At 38.1% G+C, this 25,989-nt stretch overlaps 1 long non-coding RNA gene across 1 annotated transcript in view; it reads left to right on the top strand.

Annotated features, from left to right (window-relative positions):
* The first annotated feature begins 948 nt into the window (after nucleotides 1-948).
* LOC125697139 (uncharacterized) overlaps nucleotides 949-25,989 on the top strand; it is a 35,926-nt gene continuing 10,885 nt past the window's right edge. Inside the window, exons 1-2 of the long non-coding RNA XR_007378691.1 lie at nucleotides 949-1,008; nucleotides 4,420-4,552. This is a non-coding gene — a long non-coding RNA (uncharacterized LOC125697139). The remainder of the gene's footprint in view (nucleotides 1,009-4,419; nucleotides 4,553-25,989) is intronic.

Genomic DNA, 25,989 nt, shown 5'->3' with positions numbered 1-25,989 from the left:
CTAGGGATCATTCAGTTCAAAAGCAGATGGCAAAATATGGGTATTTGTGGACTACTTTAATAGCTAGTTTAGGTAAAAATATTCTCATACACAACAGTATGTAACAATCTGATATTCTACAACACATTATTTTGTTTACATATATTTACAGTAAATCTTTATGAATGGTACTCAAGCAAAATTTGCTAGTTCTAGAAATTATTAGTTTATTTCATCATCTCAAGCCCCTGATCCTGCAAATACCAAAGCATGAGTTAAACTCTTACTTGTGTAGTTCTGCTGAGTTCTGCGAGTTCATTGCTTGCAGCACAGCAATCTCAGGAACACATGATGTGTGCGTCATGATTTTCAGCTGTTTGGGGATTTGGGTCCTCCAGTTTACAACAGCTAAAAGAAATATAGTATATTGGAAGCAAGGGGTTTGTCTCTCCAGAACCACGGGATCTTTCTGTAATACTACACTGGGAATCTAGAAAATGAATCTTTTCTAGAGATGACATCTCCTCTGTCCTTTTGAGATCATTTGCACGCTCCTTCTGCATGGTAGCATTAAAGATCTGCCTGTGCTCCTACAGCAAAGCCCGCATTTTATTATCCTTAAGTTTAATACAAAAAGAAAAAAAAAAAGGGATAGTAACAGAATTAGCTTTAAAACTACTTCAGTAAAACTCACAATATAAACCCACTTAGGGCTTTCATCTGCCTAGTTTGGCTCATATTCACTTACTGTCTCCTTGCTTAGTAATCTGATACTTAAGATACATCTCTACTACATTGATTTACTTCTACAGTGGGCTGTGTGTTTGTCTTTTGTGGTGCTTGTCTATGGGTTCTCAGCTGGAGCTGTTAGAGGTGTCAGTGCTTCTCAGCTGTTTGCAATGAGTGCTGCACTGCAGGTTGCTTATATGAGAGGGGGAGGGCAAGGGTGGGTTCCTGTTTGTGGCTACTGAACAGAAGAGGTTGGGAGTGCTTGCGGCTTGTGTGGACCTCTTCCTACAGAGACTGGAGGTAAGTTACTGAGATTTTACTGCAATGTGGCTGCTAGGCTCTGGAAGGTGAGTCATTTGTAAGGGAGAAGGTAGGCACAAAACAGTGTGGAGGTACCACAACTGCTTTCTAAACAACTATCTTGAAATGCTTCATTTTAAGTTTGCTTATTCAATTTTTCAAAGCTGTGTGAGCATGAACAGCTCAGTGTGGGTCAAGCTTTTGGTTGCAGTTTGTTTCCATTCTGAAAAGCTGGTACTGGGGATTAAACTAGTTTGAAGTTTACTGAACTGTGTACGTTGGTCTCTGTGCTGCAGGTCTATACTTAAATGTCAGAGAGGGGTTTTTTAGTGCTTGTATGGTGTCTACTGTTGTTATTAATTCTCATGGTGTTAAAAACAACTATTAAGTATCCTGCTGCCTCTCCTGTCTTTATCTACTCTGTCATGTTAAAATTGAAATAAAATCTGTGACTGAATGGGAGCCCTGCACCCACTGTGGGCTTTATTTATTTGGGGACCTCATGCAGATTTTAATCCACATAACTTGCTCTTTTATTTTCCATCTCAGTTTCCCTATAGCATCACGATTCTGTCCTCTGTGCTCTTCCTTGTCATGTGAATTGGTGTCTCTCAGCTCACAGTAAATGTTTCTGGTGACGTTGCAGGAACAGTAAATGTTCTGAGAAACATGAGACATTCAAAGTCAGATGTAAGAGCGTGTGCTTATTTACATATATGTATGTAGTGTTTATTATTTGTTCAAAGACATTTTAATAACAGCACAATGCTAATGTTTACATTGAGTTCTCAAATCACTGGGGAAGCAGAGCGTAAGCTGTAACTTGAAGTAGCTCTCTGTTAAGAAATAGGTTGTGAACACTGATGTGCAGTTGCTTTCTAGGAAAGCAAATGGTGGAATCTGATTAACAGCATAAAGTGTCTAAAGAAAACACCATATCTGAAAAAATGTTTCTAATAGGTAAAAAATTGCGTTCAACCATGTAAGCAGCGTAACAGAGATTGAAACTATTCTTTCTACTTCAGTTTTGTTGTCTTTGTGCAGAAAGATCTGGATGTAGAATAGACTTGTTTTTCGTCTTTAGTCACTTTAACTCAATGCTGCCAACTTTTGCAGAGAACGTTTTAAGACTTGAATTCAGTTTTTGTTTAGTTGAAGCTTAATGCAGTTAAGATAGATTTCAGAGTTTGAGTTATTAGGGTTAAATTATTTATGCCTGGTTTTCAACATGTTAGTGTTGTTCCTTTTCTGTGGTGGTTTGCACTATGAAAGCCTGAGAAGTAGTGCAGCATGACTCTTTCAAATTCCTCATTTTGCCTGGAAGAAGGAATAATAAAGGGTAGAAACAAAATAAACAAGTGGGACTTGGAAAAACTTACTGACTCTGCATAATGTTCAGGCATGCAGTCTGTGGTTGACTTCAAATGAAACAAGAACACAGGGGACTACGTTTAATTTAAACACCACTCATACCACAATAACTTAACCTGCAGAATGACTGCTGTGCAAACACTGTAATAGTAGAGCAGAGCTGTTATTTCAGTCACCATTTAATATTCTCTGGCTGATTTCATTAACACTTAAAGCACTTCTTGAAAAGTGATAAAAATGCAGATGCGTGGCCTTACTAAGCTCTGAGATCCCATAGAAGATGTTTGTAGCTACTGCTGGCTGCTTGTGCTGATTGAGAACAGAGCAGTTCTCATTCCTAATGTGTTTTTTTTCTAGAGATTGCTAAAAAAAAAAATCGCACGCAATAAAACTGGAAAAGGATGAAATGCGTTTCCTGTATCTTCTGCATTTGTGCGATCTGTGTGGAAACTGAGAAGCGGTATTTCTTCCATCTATCCCAAAGAGCTTGAGGTTTTTTCTGCTGTTTTACTCAAAATTTTGTGAAGAGAAGGCTGGTGCACTGTAGTTGCCACAGAACAGTCAGTTGTAGAACAAGTATTTGCAGATAAGCTGTTAATTTCCTGGCTTTATTGTCATGCGTTCTATATTTTTCTTACTACAGCATGTGTTTTGATCTGTGTGAAAGGAAGTGGCCATCACTTCCATATTTGTGTACATACATATAGATGCTACAATTGTGCCCATGTATGAGAGACGATCATTAAATTCAGTCAAGTTTCTCTGACTTTAAAGCCTTACAAATCCCCTGTCCTAATACAAGAAGCATCCCAAGCACTCTCAGAGTGGGCTGTGCTCGTTCAGGTGGCAGTGCTTAGGTTGATAATTAAAGGTAACTACGGCTGGTGTGGGGCTTGGCCAGTGGTGTGATTCCTTGTTTGAAAGGGCTACAATAGACTTGCTTTCCCATGTTGAGCTGGCAGGTTTGCATGTTTGGTGCATGTTTTCATTAATGACAGACAATGCAGGTGAAGTAGCCTTAATGTTCTCTGTTTCTGGACTGTCTTGCTCTTGCTTGTGCTAACGAAGGCACAGGTGTGGAAACTTCAGCTGGCCATATCTAAAGTTGGAATTTTTGGTTTTATTTCTCAACGGAGTTATCTTTAACATAAATGTCTTTCTGAATATTTTAGGGCTAAATGCTGACCTTTGAAAAGGAGAGCAGGAACAATGTAATTGCAACTGTTATTAACTTGTGTTTAATAGCATGACAAGCTTCTTTGTCTTGCATACTTGTTGCTGGCTCTGTTTATTACTTGGCTGCCTTAATCAGGGGATCTTACAGTGCTCCTGTGTAGCTTTTCTACGTTTTTGAAGAGAAATTTAGATTCAGATAAAGAGTGATGTGCCCACAGTCATAGGAAAAATGGAAGAAAGCAGATGTTCTCGTGTCCTTTTCTGTTGCCTTTGCCTCTGTGCACCTTGTTGCTTCAGGGAAAAGCCACAGCTAATCTTTTCTCTGACATCTATTGCAGCAAGACATGGCTTTTAATGCACCTCATAGCAGCATGAATGGGAAGCTACCGAACATCAGTTCATTTACAGTTATTTTGCTGATGGCCTTAACTGGTCCATTTTATCACAAGGCCTTTTGTAAGGTTTGTTGTGTTGACTTTATCTTCCACCTTTGCTCATTGTCAACAAGCAAGTCATTGTCATTGTTAACAAGCAAGGAGCAATACGCATGGTTATCACTATTAAGGAGACTGACAGTGCTTTAGGCTGGATGTTACAATAGCTGTGGATCAGCATCTTGCAGACTGTATAACCCTTAGGATATTTATTGTGAAAAAAGAATAAAGTAGTGTCAGTAAGAGGTATAACAGTTGCTTCTGGTCAGTAGCTCTGTGTGATGTACACAACTTTGCTTTGGTCTGTTTACCTTGATACTCTGCACAGTCCTGCTGAGAAATCAAAGCAGCTGTAATGCTAATACTATATTTCTTCTTCGGAGTCTCTCCCTCTGAAATAAGTATTCACAGAGGCCAGTGGCATTTACAGGTGCAGTTCTGAGAGGACGTGCTTGCCCATGGCTGCAGCTGTTACTTCAGCATTCCCACACCTTTCCCAGGGCTCAGCTTTACTCTCTCAAGGCAACTAAACTCTTTTGTTTAGTTGGGACAACAGAATAAAGGTGAGTTTTAATACCTAATCGGGTGAACAAATAGTTCATACATGTAGAACCTGAATGTTTAGCTGCCTGAATTTATTAAATTTCATATAATTATATATGTAATAATTTCTATTATGTTTTATAAGTACAGAGCAGTTACAGAAAGCTACTTTCTGCTAATTTGGTTATCCACACTGTAAGTGGAACACTAGCATGCCATGTTCTTGCAATGTGTCTTTAAAAGTCATATCTAGACTTTTTGTATCTTTCTGTCCAAAGTGTTATGTGTGTCTTTGCTACTTTCATTAATCTTTTGATAAACTACAGGCACTTTAGCCTTTCATCTCTTATCTGGCTGCTTATTGGTCTTGCTCAAGGTCTGAACGTGTCCTGCTACAGTAATTGGGCTATATTCTGATCAGGTTTGTGTAGTGTTAGAGTGGCCATTTCTGAATGCAAGTAAAAGGAGCATAAGTAACACTCTCTCACATTAGAGGAGTTGGGTCATTCTATGAGAAATGAAGTGTAGTCTTACCTGACAAACCTGTATCAGTGCAGCACGCTAGAAGACTTAGTGGGCTGCACTTAAAATAGTAGGAAAAAGCAGATCTTCTGTATTGATGAAAAGTTTTAATGGGAGGGTGTTTGAATGTGAACTCCTACCTTTACATTAAACTGTAGAATGCCTTGCCTTGTTTAGATGTCTGGGCAATCTGCAACTATCAGGAGAAAAAGGGAAGCAAAGATCACTTTGAGAACCTGTGGTGAAGAGTGTCACAGTCAAGTACAAGGTGAATGTAACTACTGAAATGGGTCAGTACAGTCAGAATTTGTCTGAGGATTCAGGGTGGAGAAGTCAGGCCAAATAAAAAGCAAATTATCTGCATTTGAAACTGAAAAGTCAGTTCAGACTCGCAGGCATTTAAGATACTGGCTCCTCCATATCTTAAAAGCATGCAAGTCTGAATTGGATTGTCAGTTTCAGTCCCCACAGTGGTTTTAGGTGCCAAAAAGACAACTGTGTAGTCTGACTTTTTCACAATATCATATTAAAAAAAAAAAGTCAGTGCAGAGGGGAGGAGGAGGAGGAGGTCACTTGAGCATCATCAATTATTTATAAGGTACCCTACTGGTGGAAGCAGAGAGAAGCCATGGAAACTAAGTGGGACATGGAAAGATGAAAGCTGAGAAAGGGAACCACAAAAAATGCAGTGGAAATGGTATTATCTGTCTAGAAATTCTACTAGTATCTGACTGCATGTCACTGGGTGTAAGATATATTAAAGAAGTTTTTTAAAAATGATAGGAGTGCTTAGTGTCCAAATATGTGCAATGAGAGCAATAGAAAATCACCATTACCCCTTGCCCTCCTAGGTAGTACTTGAGGTTCCAGGCATCTTGTCTGCCTTGCTGGGTATTCTGCTTGTGGGAGGGAATAAGAGTTTCAATTGGAATCTGGAAAAAAAGTGTGGAGAGAAGCTGTCATCCCAAAATCTGGCATCAGAAATTGTCTGCCCTCCTTCCTACAACTAAAACCAACAGTTCTTGTATGCAACACCACAAATACTCCCAAATATTTTTATAGCTTAAATGATATGGACTAATGACTGAAACCATTAAGACATGAGGTATGGTAATGGGTAAGTCTCTAAAATGCTCAATCGAATACAGTGAGCATCACACAGTGTGGTTGAATATATAAATGACGTGTACTACATTTTCTGAGTTGCATCTCAGCTGAGCTCTGGCTGGTATAGGGATTTAGGTATAATGGCCTTTTATGACAATATATCAACAGGAACATTTATATATGTGTGTAGTCTGACTGAGAGTGAGAATTAATATGTGTAGAGCCAGGAGCTGTGCAGAAGCCTTGACATGGAACCATGAAGATTCTGACCTTAACTCTGGGTTGTGCCTTCTTGGCAGCTTTCAGTTTCTATGATGATCTCTTCCTGGGGAAGTAAAGAAATCTATTTGTTGTTCTGAGACTAGCAATGCTTGACAGTGTATGGAAAGTCAAGTCCTGCGTTGTGTTTAGATGTAATAAATGCAATGTAGCTCTCAGCTGACTTCAATTTTATTGATGTAGTTAACAAAATCTGATTCAACACTCTTTGCATGACTTTCTTACAGTGACTGGTTTGTTTGCTTTTGAATATTATATTCACTCTGTATGATAGAATTACATCTGATCTTCTTGGGCAGAAAAGTCTACTTGCAAGAAATCTTGAAATACGAGCTAACATACTTCTTACTAAGTTTGCAGAATTTTCCTAATCAAATGGATCTATGAAGTGCACTTAATTTTTTTTTTTAATTCAACCAACCTTAATGTTTGAAGTTCTGGTGCTTCTCCTGAAATATAAAAGCTAGTATTACCTTATTCTGAAGCTGGATGTGCTGAACAATTCCTGGATAAAATAATTAGCTATAGGAAATAAGGGTACTTTGTTTACCAGCAGCTGTGGGGTTAGCTTTATATGAAATTAAACAGATCTTAGGAAAATGCTTCCAGAAATATTCAGAAGCAATACAAAGGCTTTTCTTTTTATGCTTTGTGAAGATATTGCTACCAACTTTTGAATCAAAACTTGAATAATCTCTAGTTCGGTCTCTGCCTCTGAAATGTATAAAAGCTCTTACTTTGAGGCAGTCTCCACAGGTTTACAATCTGGCCCTAAGCTGGAATCCCTACAGCAACTGACAGGCAGTGTTCAGCATATTCTGCAGTATTTCTGTTAACTCAATTGTATTTAATGCATAGAGTGCATATTCTACATATACTTCAAATTAAATTTCAGTGCTATGCAGTGTGAGTTGAACACAGTTCTCCAATACGCAGTTCATAGGTCTTATAGATGTCTCTTCAGTTTTTTGTCACTAGCGTTCTATTTGTAGACAAGGCTTTTCCACTCCTGTAACTATGTTTATCTAAATAAGGCCTGCTTGGAGAATACTTAGCAATGCTGAAATGTTGCTAAACTGGAAGCTTTAAGCATGAAGTATGAAATGGGGCACAGCATTTTTGCTTTACCTTCTAAGTGTATTTTTCTACACCTGTTTTTCCTAACTTCACACTGAGGTTTGGTGTGGTTTATTGCTGCTTTTTTTTTTTTTTTTTTGAAGCATATTGTTTGAAAAGGATGCTAAAACTGATGCTAAGGAAGCTTATACAAATCTGGCCAAGGTTGAAGGATCAAGGTCTGAATGCAGAAGAATATAGATTAAATGAAGCCTGGGATAAATCTACTCAGTTGTCATATCCTGTATCTGTTCTGCAGACAAACTCAGGCAACTGGGGCTGTCCACTGCTTCTCAAAAACAATTTGCCTCAGCATCGGGGAAAAAACTAAATAACACTTGCTTTGAAACTAATAGGGTGCTCATACTGTTAGAGTTTGCTGCCATCTTCACAGGAAATGGGATATTGTTCTACTTTTGTTAGCTTATGTGAGTTGTGATTTTAATTAATAGACACTGGTGTTTTCTTGAAGGTACAGAAAGTTCTGCAGGAAAAATAGTCACTTACTGAGGATCTGAGATCACTTTTTCTTCCTTATTCAGGAAACATGGGAGTAGAGCCAGTTGTGATCTGGGTTGTACCCCCACCTGAAATCAAGGAAGGTAGCTAGGTTTTAAGTAAGAACAGAATTTGGCCTGAGCTGTGAGTACTCTGGAGCAGAGGAAACCAAGAAGTGATCTCATAAGATATAAAACTTGAAAAGCACACTTGTGAAGTTAATAAATACTACCTTTGAAGACAAGTATTTAACTTAAGATCTTGGTATTTTATGGATAGAGTCTGAGCAAGTTAATTAGTAGGCTTTCATAGTGAGCATATCTTAATACTATTTTTCAGGTGCACTCTGAAAAGCATCTGAAAAGGATGGTAAAGTTTTTTTTTTTGATTAATTTGTAGATTGTGGCAGAAAACCCAGAGTAGAGATAAGTCATTTTATTTTGGCCTCTTCCTGGAAAAATCAGCCTAGCTATAGAAGTGAAAAATCTGAGTGCTGAAATCAAGTGTTCCATCTAGTCCTTGCTGCCTTCCCTTCTTCCTCTTTCTTGACCAGTGGCAAAGTGTGTATTTAAAAAGTTCAGCTGCTTTATTGTGATGAACATTAGTCTGCCTCTTTTCTATGTAGACAAATGGGGAAAATTGATGGGATTCTTCTAGACCAAACTATCTCCATTGTGAGACAGCAGGAGAAGTTGTGTTCTGAGATGACCAAGCTACATGCTTTAAGGTTACCTCATAAGGCTCTTCAGTTAGGAGTTTTGGTTTGGGGTTTTTGCCTTTGATCAACTTTCATATTTAAAGCCATGCTAGCTTTGGCTGTTTTAAGTGATGTGCTCGTGGAAGTCATGGAACAGTGGTAACAGAATGAAGTGTTTAAATGTAACTTTGATGTCAAATAGCACTATTGTGTATTTGAAGTAAGTCAGCATGTAAATCTGTTCCAGCACAGCTCTCAGCTGTAACCAATAGCTGTGAAGAAATTTTCCAACTTGTGACAAACAGGGCTTAAATAGTCCTGCAGTCTCAACTGTGTTTTCTTGGCTGCTGGGTGGATGGTGGATTCACACAGTTGTCTTACAGTCTTTGCATATGCTATTAAAAAAAAAAAACTTTCTAAAAATCTAAATCTGGTAATTGGTGTAGTCTGTAGCTAATTTAGGAAGGGTGCTGCAGACAATAGCTGCACAATTAATTAGTAGATTTTTTTACATGTTCCTTTTTTCTTCAACATCTGCAAGCTGTCACCACACAAGTTCAGGACCAAGTTGGAGAAAGCTAAGTGTCTTCCTAAGATACCATTATTATGTCTCCCTTTCTGATTAGCTCCTCCAGTGCTGGGCAGCACAACAAAAAGAGGAAGAACAGAATTGTTCCTGCCCTTCAGAAGCCAAAGTTATGGAGTTGTCACTATCAGTATTCCTCTGGCTGTTCTCAGTTTGAGATTTTGTCTACACAGTACTTTCTCTTTCCATAATCGTATAATGATCCTGACTTCAGTGTGGTGATATCTTGCCTGGAGAACTAAAATTTGAGTGGCTGATGTATTTCTCATGCTGTAAGCTACATTCCAGACCTTGAGGTATATGCATGTTTTACCACTGACTTGTAGAGGAATAGGGATTTTCTCCTTGTTTTTAGGATGGTGGTGAAGATACCAAATTTGTAACTGAAGTGATGGTTAGATGCAGCTTCTGTTGCTCAGCATCTTATGACTCACAGGTACTATGGCAGCAAGCTTTAAAGCATCACAAGAAGTGTAAAAGATGTAGCATTTGCTGAGACCCACCTAGCTCTAATGTGTCCAGGAGATGGAGAGGCAGACAAAACCACTGTTTCTGTGAAGGTCATGTTTCTGGGAAGCCCAATGGCCTTTTGATATGAAAGCCTCCTTTCTCTTACTTTATTATCTTTTCTGCAAGGCTGGCATTAGGAATTTATTCAAGTGTAGTGTTTTTCTGTGCCCAGAGTGAGCGTTCATTTCTTTTTGTTGTCTTTATCCAGCTTTTGATGAGTGTTGCTGCTCATTACTGCTGAAAAGCTCCTGTCCATGTTCTTGTGAGTGCATTTCTGTAATTTCTGCCTCATGTCATGGAACAAAGTATTCTTGCTAAAGGAGCAGGTATTAAATTACATTTCTCACTTGGCTTCCCAAAGTTTCTGTTCCTGGCAGGCAGCTGGTCTCTGCAGCCACCCTGGGACTTGCAGCCCACAGCCTCCTGGAAGACAGCTTTGAGCATAACCTCAATGTGAAACTGCTCAAGGCAGAGCAAGCTAAATGCTGAATACTATCGGTGTAATAACAGCAAAGAGCATGGAAAAATTCCCAACAGGAAGGCAACCTAGAGCTGCCTTCTCGTAATGAGTTTCGAGTTCCTCAAAACCTCACCAGAAGTGCTCTGGGGTGTTGCAAAATAAGGTAGTGCAGTTGGAGCTCGCAGCATGTTTTTGCAAGCAAGTGAGATGACACTGCTGTTGCAGTCCTCCCAACCTACAACTGGATCAGTGACCCCTCAGCCTGGGAAAATACAGCCCTGCATAGTGGGATAAGGATGCTTTCACCCAGGGCAAAGCTGCTCTCTCTGAAATGCTGCTGCAAGAAGCAGAGCAGGATAGCTGGCTGGGAAGACTGCAGTTAAATGGCAGCTTGCTGATGGAAGGAGTGGGGGAAGGACTTTCATTTTATGATGCAATATAGATATTACACCATATTCAGGATATACATTTTTCTTATATTATTTTGATATTACTTGATCTTTATTTTTTTAAAAGCTTTATTGTTGAAGATGTTTATAGCAAGTAAGCTAGCCTATGAGACACCAGACGAGTCTTTGTGATGCATTCATACTAGCTGTGAATAGATGGGCAATGGACTTAGATATCAGCTGGTTTATTTTAACACAAACGTTCTTTAATTTTTTTCTGGAAATGAGTTCTTTCTATTAGTACTGCCCTTGACTGTAACAATTAACCCTTAAGGTCCTCTCTGCCTCTTGATCCTCACTTCAGTTCAGGCATTCAGCTTTTCTCACAGTGTAAGAATGAAGTCTATTACCCCAAATGCACTTGCCTAGCGGTGCTTGCTTTCTTGAGCTCTCTGTGCACCATGTAACTGAGGGGTGGTGCCACTAATGTGAGCTTCTTTGTAGCTTGCCCAAAGGAATCAGATATGCTGTTTTAAAAACTATTTTGAAGGTTCATATACTTCATACATCTCTCAGCTCTTTATATCCTCTCATCCTTGTCCTTGCTGACTATTAATTGTTGTGCTGTTGAAATAAAAGACAAGAAATAATTCTGTATTGGAATTTACCCTCAGGTGAAAGATATTTTTTTCTTTTCTGAGGAAGAGGGCCATGTTGTGCACTGTGCCAAGAATGAATTTCACTTGATAGTGAAATCTATAGACAAAAACAGTCAACTTTCCTTGGTCATCTTTGTTTCAGATTCATTGATTCTATGATAAACACAATGCTTATTTCTATCAGAGGTCTGTATGGGGTCATATTAATTACATGGTTAATTTGCTGTTTTGCTTTTTTTAAAGCCTCTAAATCTTGCTGTTCAGCAGCGGCATAGTTTATGTAGGTGAATTACAGGAGGACTGTCTTAAGAAGCCTCTCATACCCCACAGTGCAGCTCCTGCCTGAAGAAATGAGAGCTGAGATTTGCACAAAGCCTGTGCGTGACAGTGGTGCAGCTCTGACCAGTCTGGGCACAGTCATCCTGATGGCAGTTAGCAGTGCCTGCCTGCCTCTGAAGGTGCGGGTAAAAGAGCACCTTTCTGGCAGGCTGAGTGTGTTGACGCTGCCAGTGTTTATACCACAGCTGCAAATAACTCATCTTTAGAGAATTTCAGGCAGAATACACTCAATTCTTAACTTCTGTATCACCTATTTAAATTGGGACTTCAAATTCCACTTGACAATGGGGGGGGGGGGGGGGGGGGGGGAATTCCATCTCTTTGGCTCTTGAGGTACCCTGCATTCTGTTTACGGAAGTTAAGTTACCGTTAGAATGAAGTGTTAAAATCAGACACTAAAAGATGGATTTGCCACTTAACATTCACTGAATTTGAGTTGCATTCATTCAGTGTAAAACTTAACTGACGATTTCCCTTACTACTCCACTAACTCAAGTGTCTTTATAGATTTGAGTACACTGTAGTAGTAGTAGTCCAGCTCCTTTGTAGGGGAGGCAGCTTTAACATGGGTTGGATTAAGTAGCTCTGACCCAATGTTCATCATACTTTTGATGTTTGAATCTTGGTCTAATGGCCTCTTCAGAATCCTACAGCTGCTTCCTAGTTGGAGTGTGGCTCCCAGATGATGAGAATTTTATAAATTGAAAGAAGGTGGTACATGATTTAATCTGTCTTTGGGCAAAAGAAATTATTTTAGAGGTAAGTGGAGTAATAACTATTAATTCTGGATCTTTTAGTTTTGTTTTAGCACCCTCTGGACTTTTCCTAAGACTGTTTCTAGAAATGATCACAAAACTTAAATAACCAAAATCCATTTTTCTTTTATACTCGAACAAAACCGTTTCTCCTTGCACCCACCTGTGTGTAAAATACGTATTGTTTCTTCCTTTGATTTTTACGTGTCTTAATGCTGGGCCTGACAGAGGGGTCTCTTTGTTTCACTTTCTGCATCTCCACCCTGCATCTATATTGATTCTGCACTAATTTGCTCAAGCAAAATTTCTAGGTTAAACTCTTCATGTTACTGTAACTGTTCATTTCTGGTAGTGAGTGACCATGCAACCTTTATTAAATGTAGTTAACCTTATGGTTAACTAAACATGCATGAGAACGCATGCTCAAGTGTACTAGCTTTAGAGAGAAACACCAGTCTAGCTGAAGAAATAAAATTTTTCAACTGTATAGTCCTGGAGATGAGAATAGATAGTACCCCAATAAACATTCCTTTTCATGTGATGTGTAGTGCTGATGTATATTATGTATATTATTTTAGTTCATAACCAGGGATGTATCTAAATGGGCACAAATAAAATTTATGTACAAAAGGTACGTATGTTTCTAAAATGTTCAAAACCTACCCCCATTTTTTTGCATAGATTTATTCCCTACATTCCCCATAGGTCAAATATGAGCACACAGAGGTAATGAACAAAGTACTTCTTACAGTGTTTTAACCATGTTAGTACTTTTTTTGGTACCCATAAAATGATTAGAAAATATTTTATTGATTCTTTTCCCCATCATGATTTTCTACCTAAATATCTGACAAGGGTATTCTCAGCTGAAGCGTGCTTTTCATTACTCTGGAAAGATAAGATCTTTTTGCCCTTTGAGCCAAGAGATTTTCTCAGTCTATTTTCTTGTACAAACATTGCTTCCCTCAGAGGTCCTTGGCAAGTCACTCAGCTTCAGTGTTACAATTCTTTCTGCAGTGGAAAGTAAGGATAATAGCATTACTGATTGCACCTTCCTGGCAGTGCAGTAAGAACTAGCTGGGTAGTTTGCAGTCTGCTTTTGCCATAACATGCGTTATTGGTTCTAGTCTTACTTTTGTTGAAGTTGATGGCAAAAAAAAAAAAAAAAAATAGCACAGTAATTTTCAACAAGCCCCTATCCCCTGCTCCCTTCCCCACCCCCCCAAAAAAGGAGAGGGAAAAAAAAAAACAAAAAAAAAAATAGGAAGGTAGGTATTAAATTGCCAAAGAAATAAGGAAATGAAATAGAAAGTAAAAAAGAACAACAGGAGAGGAATTCCCCTCACTGATGAGGACTGTATGAATTCTAAAATATTACATTTATGAGACTTGATATTTCATTTCCATTAGCTTAAAAAGGTGACTTGCTTGTTTTCTGGGTGACTATAGTGGTAATATAAAATTCTAGAAAGCAATGAAGAGCTTGAATTTGCACAGAAGGACTTGTGTTGAACTTTCTCATAGCTTTCTGTAAATATGTAATTGAAATACTTCCCCTGGCAACCAGAAGAGGCTAAGAGTTAACCTTGTGGCAAATCTGCACAGGAATTACATATATTCATGTGGTATATACTCCCATTTCGATTGACTACTGAATTATAAAAAATTCTTTCCTGTACTCTTGTATTGCCCTTTTGTGTCTTGTAAAATATATGAGCTTAAAGCAATTTGTGGTGTTTTTGTTTTTTTTCCTAAAGCTACAGTTATGATTGTAATGGGAGTGGTGGTAGAAGTGCTGTCTGGATGGAGCACTGATGTGAATTTAAGTGTTGGGAGCTTAATTCATGCTATCAGTTCATTACAATGATGGCCTGCGAACAGGTTTTTTATGGGTAGGATGTGCATCTTTTACAAGAAGTTCTGCCTCTTGTGAAACTAAGGTGTCTGAAATGCAGTTCAAACAGAACATGTTTGTGCTGCTGGTGCCTTTCCTTACCAGCATGGAAAATGTAAGTTCCTATATACCAAGCAAATAATTAAATGTTCGTTTAAACTCTGGTTAGGTACAATACTGAAGGATTCTGCAATGCAAAATAATTTTTCCCAGAGTAAGATAAAATAAAAAGTTATAGCGTGTGACACTAACTCATTCATGGGATTGCCTTAACTTTTTCTATGATCCAGTACTCACAGAAGAGTCTTGAATATTTGTGGCAGCTTTATCTGCTAAGATCTTGTAGTATGAGAAAATCTTTGGTTAGTTATTAGGGGCTATCTACTTCTGGAGTAGATACTTAAAGATTATGATGATTATTTGATAAGAGAATCAATAACACTAAAATGATAGTGCAGAGCTGCATTTCCTTTTGCATTTGAATATATTATATGCTTCAGAGGAAGAGCGTGTGGACTGGAGCCACTACAAAGTTCATTTGAACGCATTCTGAGCAAGCACAATAGTGTTTGTGAGGTACTAAATGCACTTCCTAAGACATGCTGTGATTTCTTGCTTTGTTCTGCTGTGTCTGGTCATTAAAAAGAGGTTCACGGGGTGTCTGGGAGCTGGTGAGCCCCTGTATTCTAGTCCTGCTGTATGCCTGTAGCTCAACCACCTGTCTTGAAAACAAGCTAGCAAATAAAGGAAGCTTTGAAGTTGCGTGGGTTATGGCTGTATGAACTCCCAACAGGATTTTGTAGATGAAATAGGAGGGCAAAACCGATCTTTTTAAGAATAAAATAAAATTGCTGATTTTGTTGATGGCTCTATGTGTGGAACTTAAAGACAATCTTATTTTCCAAACCTATGTAAGCATTACCTATTGTCATCAGTATCAGCTGTATTTATTTGAAGGGTGGGAAGAGAAGGTATTGTTGTCAAGTAACAAATCTGGAGAGCTGTACCTCATTCTGTAAGGTATTTCTAAATCAAAGAATTTTTTTCAAGCAGAACTGCGTTTTGTATTCTTTATATAAGAATGCATACAGACCTGAAAAGTTTGTTGATAATTTTGGCTATGATAGATAAGGTGGTATGCTTCTGAGCCCAGCAGTAATGGCATATGACTCTTGATCACTGTCTTTCTAGAAAATGATACTATTTAAGTAAGTGACAATCAAAAGCTGTGTGAGCTGTGGTCCATAGCACTGAGTAATTCCTATATTTCTATATTCACTAACAAGTATAGGTCTTCTGACAAAATGTATCCTGTATTGAAAGAAAAAATGTGAGAAAAAGGGCTTTCTATTTTCTCTGACATGCATATGGATGGGGGGAACACCCAACCTCTTGGTGTACGAGGACATTGGGTGCATCTTCATCCTGTGCTTCCACTTTTTGTCCGAGTTCCTGTGCACATCTCTTCTGCAAGGCATAAGCTGTAGTCTCCTAGCAGTTCTGTAGCTTGTTGAATGGTTTCTAACACACAACCTTAACTGGATGGATCAGCAAGAAAACATTTTAAAGCCCTTGGAGTGGTGGTTTTCAATGGAAGGTATTGATAAGAACTAGCTTTGCTCAATAGGACATGCTGAGTAAGTTGCTTGTCACCTGTGAGAGATGTAAAAAGCACTTTAGCTTGACTGCATATGCTGAAGAAATTAGCCTAAGCTGGAATCATATAGTGTTAATCTGGGAACTCTAAGTAGCTCATTTTGGGGGCTAACGCTGCTGATAGGCTGCAAGAACAAGGTATAGTATAGATGTAAGACATTCGTAGCAATTTCCATGTTTCTTTTATTTAAAAAAAAAAAAAATTTCCAAAGGGGAGTTGCGAGTGGCAAGAATCAGAACAGAACAATTTAAGCACGTGAATCTGGTCTTTTACAAGAAATTTTCTAATACTGTCCGTTAACCCATTAATACATGAATAAATACATGTGCACTAGAAATAACAAGTCTTTCACAGTGTTTCTAATAGAAATTGATGTTGTGTAGAAGATGCTTAAAATGGGATATTAACCGTTATTGCCCTCTAGGAGAAAATTATTGAAAACATTCAGTCATAAAAATTGTGAATAGATTCCCCTTTCCTGCCCCTCCTAAAGCTATCTGATTGCTTCTTAAAGTGATACAATTATTTTTGAGTATCTTGTTTCCTTGTAAGTTTTTAGGTTATGTGTCCTGGAGCAAAAAATACTTTCTCATGCTTGTTAGCTTACAGTAAATTTTACTTTTGCTTTGTTTCTCAAAATACAAGCTGCCATACTCAGCATGTTAGGGACATGTTGATGAGCAGAAGCTGGGGAGAAAGGGCTTTTTAGCATATAAGTCAGACTCAGTTTTTCAGGCTATTTTGTTGTTTTTCTTTTTTTTTTGAATGCCAGGAATTAGGAGGAGACTGAAGAGATACCTAGCACTGCACATCTTGATTTTTGCTACTGTTTTCAAGTGGCTAATACTTGTTCTATTCTTAAATGCTTTTCTTTCCTTCAGCTGAATCTAAGCAATTACTGTAAGGACAAAGTGTTTGTTATCAAATACTCTGACTTGTACAGTGTTAAAATGTGATCCCTGCTATATACTTTGCATGTGTATTAACAGGGTAACACAAAAATAGAGTTCCTGAACTAACAGTAATAGAAGTCTAGAAACAGAATAAGAATGTAGATGCTGCATCTAATGCAAAAAGAACCTGGAGTTAAATTGGACTTCCGAAATACTATGAGAGCAGTCAATGGTGCGTGTCCATGGACATAAAAACATGATTCAGTCTGAAAGTGTTGCTGTACTGCAGGGCTGTGCACATGAATTAAAAAGATGCCTGTCATAGTGTGCCCCTCCTATAGACATTATTTATTGTGAATGATGAATTAAAATGCATGAAGTCAATGTGACTTGAAGCATGGGGTGGTGCAGAGCAGTATAGCAGAAGGGAAAATTCAGCTGCTCTGAACAGCTCTGTTCTCTGTAGCAAGGAAGAGTACAGCCCTGTGTAGTGAGCTCCCAGATACCCTACTCATGACTAACTGCAGTCTGCAGGATCCTGTGGGATGCAGTACTGTAGCTTGCTGGGGACTCCTGCCAGCTGCAGGCAGAGCAGGCTGTGAGCAGGCATGTGGCTGCCCAGGCTCTGACAGGTTAAGTTAGTCCTGACAGCCTGAACTGGATAGTGTGAAGCCTTTTTTGGGGTTTGATGGTTCTCTTTTGCTCTTTGTGAGTACGCAAGTGCATGTCAGCCTTCACAAATTGAACAGGAACACTGAAATGCCCTTAAAATCCTAGAACATGATGGCATAATTGTTAAGATTTCAGAAATGCCTTATTCATATGAACTCAGATACTGTATAACCATCCTGTGTAATAGAGAAGGCTGGGAATTTCATCTGATTTCATCCGAGAATTTGGAAATCTGTTTGTGTTTAAACACTTGAGCACAGAATGAGGACAGACACCTAACAATTTGCAGCCTACTGTAATCCATCTTGAACATCAGAAAGCATACAACAAAATAGTTTCTTTAGAATGGATATCTAGATCAAAAAGTGTTGCGTAGGATGCCCATTTTAGAAGAATGTCATTTGAGAGGTTAATGTGAAACTGCAAACACTAGCAATTAATCTCAGTTTTCTATTATCTTTCTACTTTGTAGAAACTTGAATGAGTGTTCAGAGTCTGCCATGCCAAACTTCATTAAGATCAGATGAGAAAAAGGTCAAAGACCCTTAAAATGAAGGAATTTGTTGTAACATGACTCCCTAAAAGTGGCACTGCTAGGCTTTGCATTTCTCATCATTCTGAACAGCTGGATGTTACATACACCTGTTTGCCTCATGAATCTGACCTAGGAGTGGAAAAGTATACTGAGTCTTGTGTTCCAGAGGGTAACTGGGAAGTGATTATCTGATTTTTAACAACTGCCAGCTGTTCAGTATTCAGTTCAGTATTCTCTTCAAATCCTTACTGTTTCTATGCTACCTGTGGGTACCCAAGACTACACAACTGAAAGATGCATGAAAAATCATATGACTGCTTTTATTCATGAGATACGTGGGAGACTTTAGCGAGTTGAAACTAAGCAGCTTAAATTTTGGTTTTCTTGAAGTTTGTAAGAGCAGCAAATAGAGATGCTTTCCCATTCCTGGAACAATTTTGATGTCACTACTGAGATTTGGAGAGTGTGGAATGTGGCTTTGCTCTTTAAACAAAGTGTCGCTCTTCAGAGTACGAGTACGTTAGTAGAAATTCCTTTTCTTCAGTTCTTTGATTCTCTGTAGTTATCTGTACTTCGAGATTTGTGCTGCCTTCTGTAATGAGAGAAATTGCATGTAATATATGCATCCTTTGTACTTTCTAGACTAGACATTACAGAATCCTTCTCTTAGTCTTTTGAAAAATGCCTTCGTGTCTCCCTGGATTGTTCAGATCTCAGATTTTGAAAGCTTGAAGACCTGTATTTCTAAAATTATTTGCATATGTTCTTCCTTGATGAAGATCTGGTAAGATTTAAGAGTTAATTGTGAACCAGATCCAATCAGAAGACCTAATGGGCTTAGTATGTAAATAGGTGTAAAATAACAGTTTCACTTTAATGATGGTGCGGAAAATACGTGGGCAATCCATAGACACAGTAATAAATGTAAGGATTGCATGAATAATACCTTTTAAGTTTGGGGTTATGGCTGATTAGTGCTACTGTCTGTGATGATTCATTATCAAAAGGCCTAATCATTATGAGATACTGCAGTGTCTTGGGCAACTTGGTGTAATTACCCTGTGTTTTCTTCAAGAGAACACAAAGCCTGCCTTTGTCTGGCTTTTGCCAAGTAATTGCTGAATGGTTACATGTTTGTGATATGAAATGGGAATGAAAATAGTGTTTTGTTTTCTGTGTGATTGCTCTCCACAGTGATCAGTTTATTTTTTTTTTCTGCTTCACATGCAAAATGAGTCTTGCTAGTTTTATTGTACGATATTTCATGCTGATACTGCTTAGTTTGCAGCTCCATGCAGTTGGGCAATTAAGAAATAGACCTGGAACACAAAGTACTCTGCTTTGGGACTCTGTGTCTACTTGAATAACAGAGTATTGTATTTGAATATTATCAAGGCTTGCTATTATAGACTGAAAACTTGTACCTCTTCTGAAAGAAATACTTCATAATTGTGCTTTGTACTTAGATGGCTTTCCTCACTTAATATCTATCAGTCCTTGGTTGTGGGTGGTGATTTTGAGGGTGAGAAGAGGCAGGATGGTTTTCTTAAGAGGACATATCTAGGAACTTTGGGAGTAGATGAGGCTTTTTCATGCTTTGGTATTTTCTCAAATATTTTTCTTCTTCCATTTTTTTCCAAAGAATGGAGTTCAATTCCCTCTTGCATTACCTTAAATTATAAGCCTGTATTGAAATAAAACATAACAATGCAGAAAGGGGTTTTTTTGTTGTTGTTGTATAATGTGTAAATAGACTATCTCATACAGAAATAGTATGCTATCTGCAGCAGACTTTAGAAAATGATTTTCATCAAAAGAAACTAAAGGAGAAAGAAATAGTGCAGTTCTGATTCCTGATGTATCCAACACTTGAAGAAAATATACTGGGGCAGATAATAAACATCACTGAAACATGAGGTACTGTGTAAGCATTAAACTAATACCACCATCTGGTGAACTGAAATCATGTTACAGCTTAATTTATATAAGTTAATGTGCTTGTCTGACAGGGTGCTGTGTTTTGACCAGGGAACTGAACCTCCATAAAGGATTGCTATCTAATAGCTGTAATGCTGAGCCACTTGCCTTATTTCCTGATCCTTGGGGGGTGCGATGCTAAAGCAACATGAATGCTCTCTTTGTAATTACAATTTTGGTACTCAGTTGGGTCCACCCCATGCTGCTGAATTGTGGCATGGAGCAGGCAACTTCAGTTGGATTTGAAACAAATAAATTGCGCTCCTCCCCCCCCCTCCCCCCCCCCCCCCCCCCCCAAAAAAAAAGTAACCAAACAAGTAAGTCCAACCTTTTGCTGAATGAGTTGCCACAGATCTGACCCATGTTATCTTTTGGGATCTGATTACTCCTAAACTGTTAGTTTTTCTTAGGATATTTGTCTAATCTGAGCCCCTAAACCTCCCGTCGCTCGGTTCATTAATTGATCCATGCTGTTCATCTTTACACCTGTAGATTTTTAAGAATACGCTACATCCTGTATTTTGACATCATTATAATGTGAACTTCCTCAATGAACCTATATTTTTCTTCATTCTAATAATTTTAGAGTGCCCCAAATCCTCTTAAGTGTCTCTTCATCAGTTATTGATGAATAGGGTTCTAAGACTGTGAAATAGCTCTCCCCGTCTGTCATTCTGGTTCATTAAATCTGGTTCAAGAAGTCAATAGAACAATTGTGCATTTAATTGCTAATCTATTTTATGTTTTATTAAATGCTCAGTGTTGTTTTCTTAATTTCATTATATGGTAATGGGTAATCAAGTAATGATTAGTGGCTTACAATTTAAAAATAGCTTAATTGTATGAAACTTTGGATGTTATCTGTCATCTTGATGGACAGAATATGAGCATATGTAGGAGAGCTGCTTGGGAAGTAGTGCTTTTTATTATGTTGGCCCACAATGTCAGAGGTGGCTGTCAGTATGGCAGTAGAGATTGAACCTTCCCATGAATACTCCATTACATGTTATTGCTGTGTGACAGATGGCAGCAGAGGGGCAGTATGACAAAATGGCATTTGACATGGAAGTGAGTATGAAGCAAAGGTGTATTTAATTCCTCCATGCAGAAAAAATGTCACTCATTACTTTCCTCAGTGCTTACTAAATTTTTATGGAGACCAAACAGTGGAGATGGTGTATGGTACATTTCAGAGATGTGAAAGAAAAGCCATGTTCCAAGTGGTCATGCACAGTTGTCACGCCATGAAGTGAAGAACATCTCAGTCAGCTCATTATCTCAAATTAGCGAGATGTCAATCCGTCAAGTGACAGCATATGAATTCCTCAATGAAGAAAATGTTCAAGGTAAAGTAGGTAAAGTGATGTGCACTGTCTGGGATAGGAAAGGAGCAATCCTTTTGGATTTCCTGAAATCAATCAAACCATTAACTCTGTTACATCATAGTGCTGACTAAGCTATTCTAAGCAAGTTCTAGAATCAGGCCGGAGAAAAAGGCAACCTTTCTCTTGCAACACAATAATGCCAGGCCGTATGCTAGAATGAATGCCATGAAGCATGTTGCCCATTTTTTACTGGAATGTCCTATGACACCCACTCTATAATCTGGATTTGGGACCTTTTGACTTCCATCTGTTTGAGCTGGTGAAACTAAGAACTGCATGGATAACTGTCATAACAGCTGCAAAACGGGTCACCCACCAACAGTGGACTTGTGTGGATTAAGAATGCGGCATGTGGGCTCTTGTTCACCACTGGCAAAAATGCCTAACTAATAGTGGTGATGGCATTGAGAAACTGTTTTGTAGTTGAGAATTTGCTCTATCAAATGGTGTTATTGTGCTCTTCTTATCTGCTGTAGCTTCCACAGAAGTAAATAGGAAGCATTACTTCTGGGTGACCTACGTAACTGGTTTATTTCAAAACTTTAGAGTAGATTTGCCAAATTTTTAGGATGTCTTAAACACATCAAAGTATCAAAGCTACTTTAAATTTTTTTCTTCAGTGTCTAAACTGATTAACACCTAATCTGGCATATTTGCTTTCAGGTGTTGCAAACCTAACTTAAATGCTGCTGGATGTATAACTCCTTATGTATTTTTCTCTATTCCATTGCACCTGATGCTTCTGTGGAGTGTTTACTTAACTGCGAAGTAAAAGAAAATGCTCTAGCTAGGAGGAATAGAGTTGCTTGGTCACAGATTGAGTATGCTGACATCTACAGTTTTCTTCTGGTTCATGCTAAAAGTGCTTTGTCTTATGTATTAAGGTCTTGAACCTTGGAAAGAAGACATTGTTCTGCAAATTTGTTAATGCTACTGACATATTTTGATTCCTTCCCCTACCTCCTTTATGAGCAGCCTACTCAAGGTTTTTTTTCATTTCCTGGACTGTAATAATTTATTTTCTTGAAATGCATTTTAGTGTCTGAGAGTTATAATGGGATGAATATTTGGGCACAAATTCTTTAGGAAGCTGTAAACCTCTCCAACTCATTCCTGTTATAATTGGTATTTTTCTGATTTCTTCTGTACACCTCCAAATTATCAGAATGAAAACACTAGTTGACCCCGGAGTATGAATTTCTAAAGTTTTATATAAATTCTTCCTTTCCACTGAAGTGGGAATCTGGGCATTGAGACAATTTCTGGTAATAAAATGAATATAACTTCCTAGAGCATTTATTGCTATACTAATTTAACTGCAAGTGACTTTACCTTCAAGGTAGGTGGTGCCAGTTAAGGGACTTCAGTCACCGTCAGTGAGTTTAAGTTGAAGGCCAAAGGTTTCATCTCTCTTGTCTTATTGTCATTTGATTTCCAAAGATCTTTCATTAGTTGGGCAATGTCTAGTGCTATAGAGCAACCTGAGAAAAATACTGTCTTTGTAATCCTCCTTAAAACAAGAGAACCATCTCTAAGGAACTAAGATGTGCTGGATCATCCATGTTTGCTTACTTCAGTAAGCAGCCACTTGTTACACAGCCACAGCTTACCTTAGGCTTCTAGCCAATGTCTCACCTGCTGTGCTAAATATCCAAGGAAAAAAATACTAAATATACTTTTTTTTCTTGTTTGAATACATGTTAACATCTTTCAATTCAGCCATCCAGTGACCCCTTTTTAATTGTGTGCATTGAGAAACTTCTGCAGATTGTCAGCCCTCATACCTCTAATGTGCTTAGCTGTCTTCAGTGCCTTTGTGTGTGATGAAATCAGCATTGCTGTGAAATAATATCCTTGTAAAGCAAGTTACAGTTTTGGAATGTAGGCTGAACACTCAGATGCAGCAAGTAATTCAAGCTATGAAAATGAGGTCTAATCTTAGGGGAAACACAAAACAATAAGACTGACCAGAGGTGAGATTTCAGCTTTGATTTACGTGCTGCATATTATCTCCTTTCCTGGTTCTCATAAAGAACTACCCAAGGAGTGGATAAACTGTAAAATAACCTCACCTGACTTTTTGTCAGTTTTCAGAAGTATCCCCATTTGACTTTTTCTGAGCAAGTAGAATGTAGGCTGCTGATTTAAAGCATTCAACACTCACTGTTGGGAAATGAAGAGGTAATTGAACTATGATGGAGGTTTTTACACTCAGAGCTCTTATTTAAGTGTTTTAGCAAACTAGTCAGTCCTCTGGGCTGTTTCAGTGCGTGTTCTTTTTTTTTTTTTTTTTATTGCTATGCATTTGGTTATACTAATGTCACCATTTAAATATCATTGCACTCTCACACACAGCTGTTTCAACTGAACTGCTATTGGCAACATCTACAACATTCACATATTCAAAGAAAATGAGTTTTCTTTCCTGTGCTTATAAGAATTAATAAATAGTTAAAACTCTAGCACAGATCCAGCTCTGTGTTCTTTCACTCCAGTTGTGTTGAACATATATCCTGGTTTTCAATAGTGTTGTCCATTTCCTCCACTCCATACTGATCTTAGCAGCATTTCATGAGGAAAGCCTACAGCTTGACTGTGACAAAGATCTATGCTCAGATTTATCTTCTAAGCAGTGAGAGAGAATCCTCTTGGGTGCCATTCCCCTTCACTGCCTTGGAAATCAGATAAAGGTTGATTCCATTTTATACCCAAAAGAATACTATACAAGCGAAATAAAGAAGTTCTTTAAAGTAGACTTCTAGCTGAGAGATTTTTCAGTTCACAAGTCAATTTTCAGAAATAATATAACCAGCAGGCTGAAAATATTATCTGGTAAAACATTAAAACACCAGTCACAGTGCTAATAGCTGTTTCTTAAAAATACTTTGGATGCCTGAATGTAATACCTCCTTATTTACTTCTGTGGAAACAGCAACAGATACAAAGACCACAATAATGCAATAGAGCAAACTCGCTGCTACAAAGCACTTTTCTTCAATATAGTGGACACCATTAGTTGTGCACAGGAGCCACAACCTCACTGTGCTTGCATCCATTGTTAGTCTCTAGAAACATTCAACAAGCATCAATAAATGTCAATGGGTATAATTTTTTTCCACCTGGAGGAATTCAATTCCGCACCTTTGCTTTATATGCACTTCTATGAAGCTCAGGTCCAGGACACATAGTGTTTGTCTGGAATATCTTTAAGTTTCCTGCCTCCAAACAGTTGCAGTTAAATGGTGTACCTGTGTTTTATAAGGTACAGAGTAAGGCAAACTAGAAAGTGCTTATTCAAGGAATGTTTTTAACTTTGTTTTTGTGCATCTCTTAACTGGCTTAGCTACTGTGTCCCAGAAGAGGTAGGAATATTGTCTCTGCATAGGGCAGCTTAGTGGAGTGTTTGCAGTTGTGGGTGGTGCTGAAGAAAGCTGCTTAAAACTGAGAAGAGGGAAAAAAGAAAAAATAGTTGCATTCCAAACAAGTTGAGTAATGAATAGAGCTTTATAGAGTGGGTTCATGTAAATTGGCTGAAATTCAGATATTTTGAGTTACTGTATAAAACTGATCAAAATTAGAGCAAGACATAAATGCCCTAAACATTGATGAAGCATTAAAATAGGAGGTTACTCCATAATCAAATTATTGGTTCTGGAGAGAACAATGGAGGAAGTTGAAAAACTTTTTTTCTTAATGCTTCTATACATTCCCTACTCTTCAGAAAACTTACATCCCGACTGCTTTGTTGTCCCCTCCCCTTTTAAAACTAAAATGCAAAGAACTATTACTGTTAGATTGTCATGTAAGCGCATAGTCCTACTCAGACTTGAATGAATAACGGGGAAAAAAATATATTACTGCTTGCACTGTTTGGATGTTAGGTGGAGATGAAAGGTTTTTTGTGTCAAGGGAATACTGCTGGTAGCAATGTGCCACAGAAGGTATCAGTTTTGTTTCATGGTACTTACAAAATGCTCTGCCTATCTTTTGCTTTAAATGATTTTGCGCTTTAATGGAGCTGACAGCTCTTTTCAGTCTTGCAGACCATTTGAACCAAAGGAAAGTAAATGAAGAGTTCTGAATTTGAACAGTCATTGTGGCTAACATTTTTTTTTCTTTTAACCTACACCTTCAAAGGAAGGAAATACCAGAAACCTTGCAATATAATATGCACAGCTGACCTTTTATGTCCTGGATTGCATCAGAGAGGAAGAAAATAAGGTATGTGAGCAATAGGTTAGAACAAAGCTTAGTAAATACTACAGAGATAATTGTGCAGCACTACAGGCAAAGGTGAAATGAAAGTATGATTATATACCGAACCATCAAAATATTGAAGCAATGTTTTCAGTATCACTTACTTTGCCATTTGTGATGAACTCTGAAGTTAAGAGTTCATGGAGATAAATATCAACTGTGACAAACTACATTAAAAAAAAAAAAAAAGAAATTAATACCAAATGGTTTGATCTAAATCTATTAAATGGGAATCAAAACCACAGAAATCAGTGTCTAATTCACTGCGTG

This window comes from Lagopus muta, chromosome 8 (assembly GCF_023343835.1).
Source record: "Lagopus muta isolate bLagMut1 chromosome 8, bLagMut1 primary, whole genome shotgun sequence".
Classification (NCBI taxonomy): domain Eukaryota; kingdom Metazoa; phylum Chordata; class Aves; order Galliformes; family Phasianidae; genus Lagopus; species Lagopus muta.
Note: the sequence above shows the minus strand (reverse complement) of the source record. Positions and strands in the feature narration are given on the sequence as shown.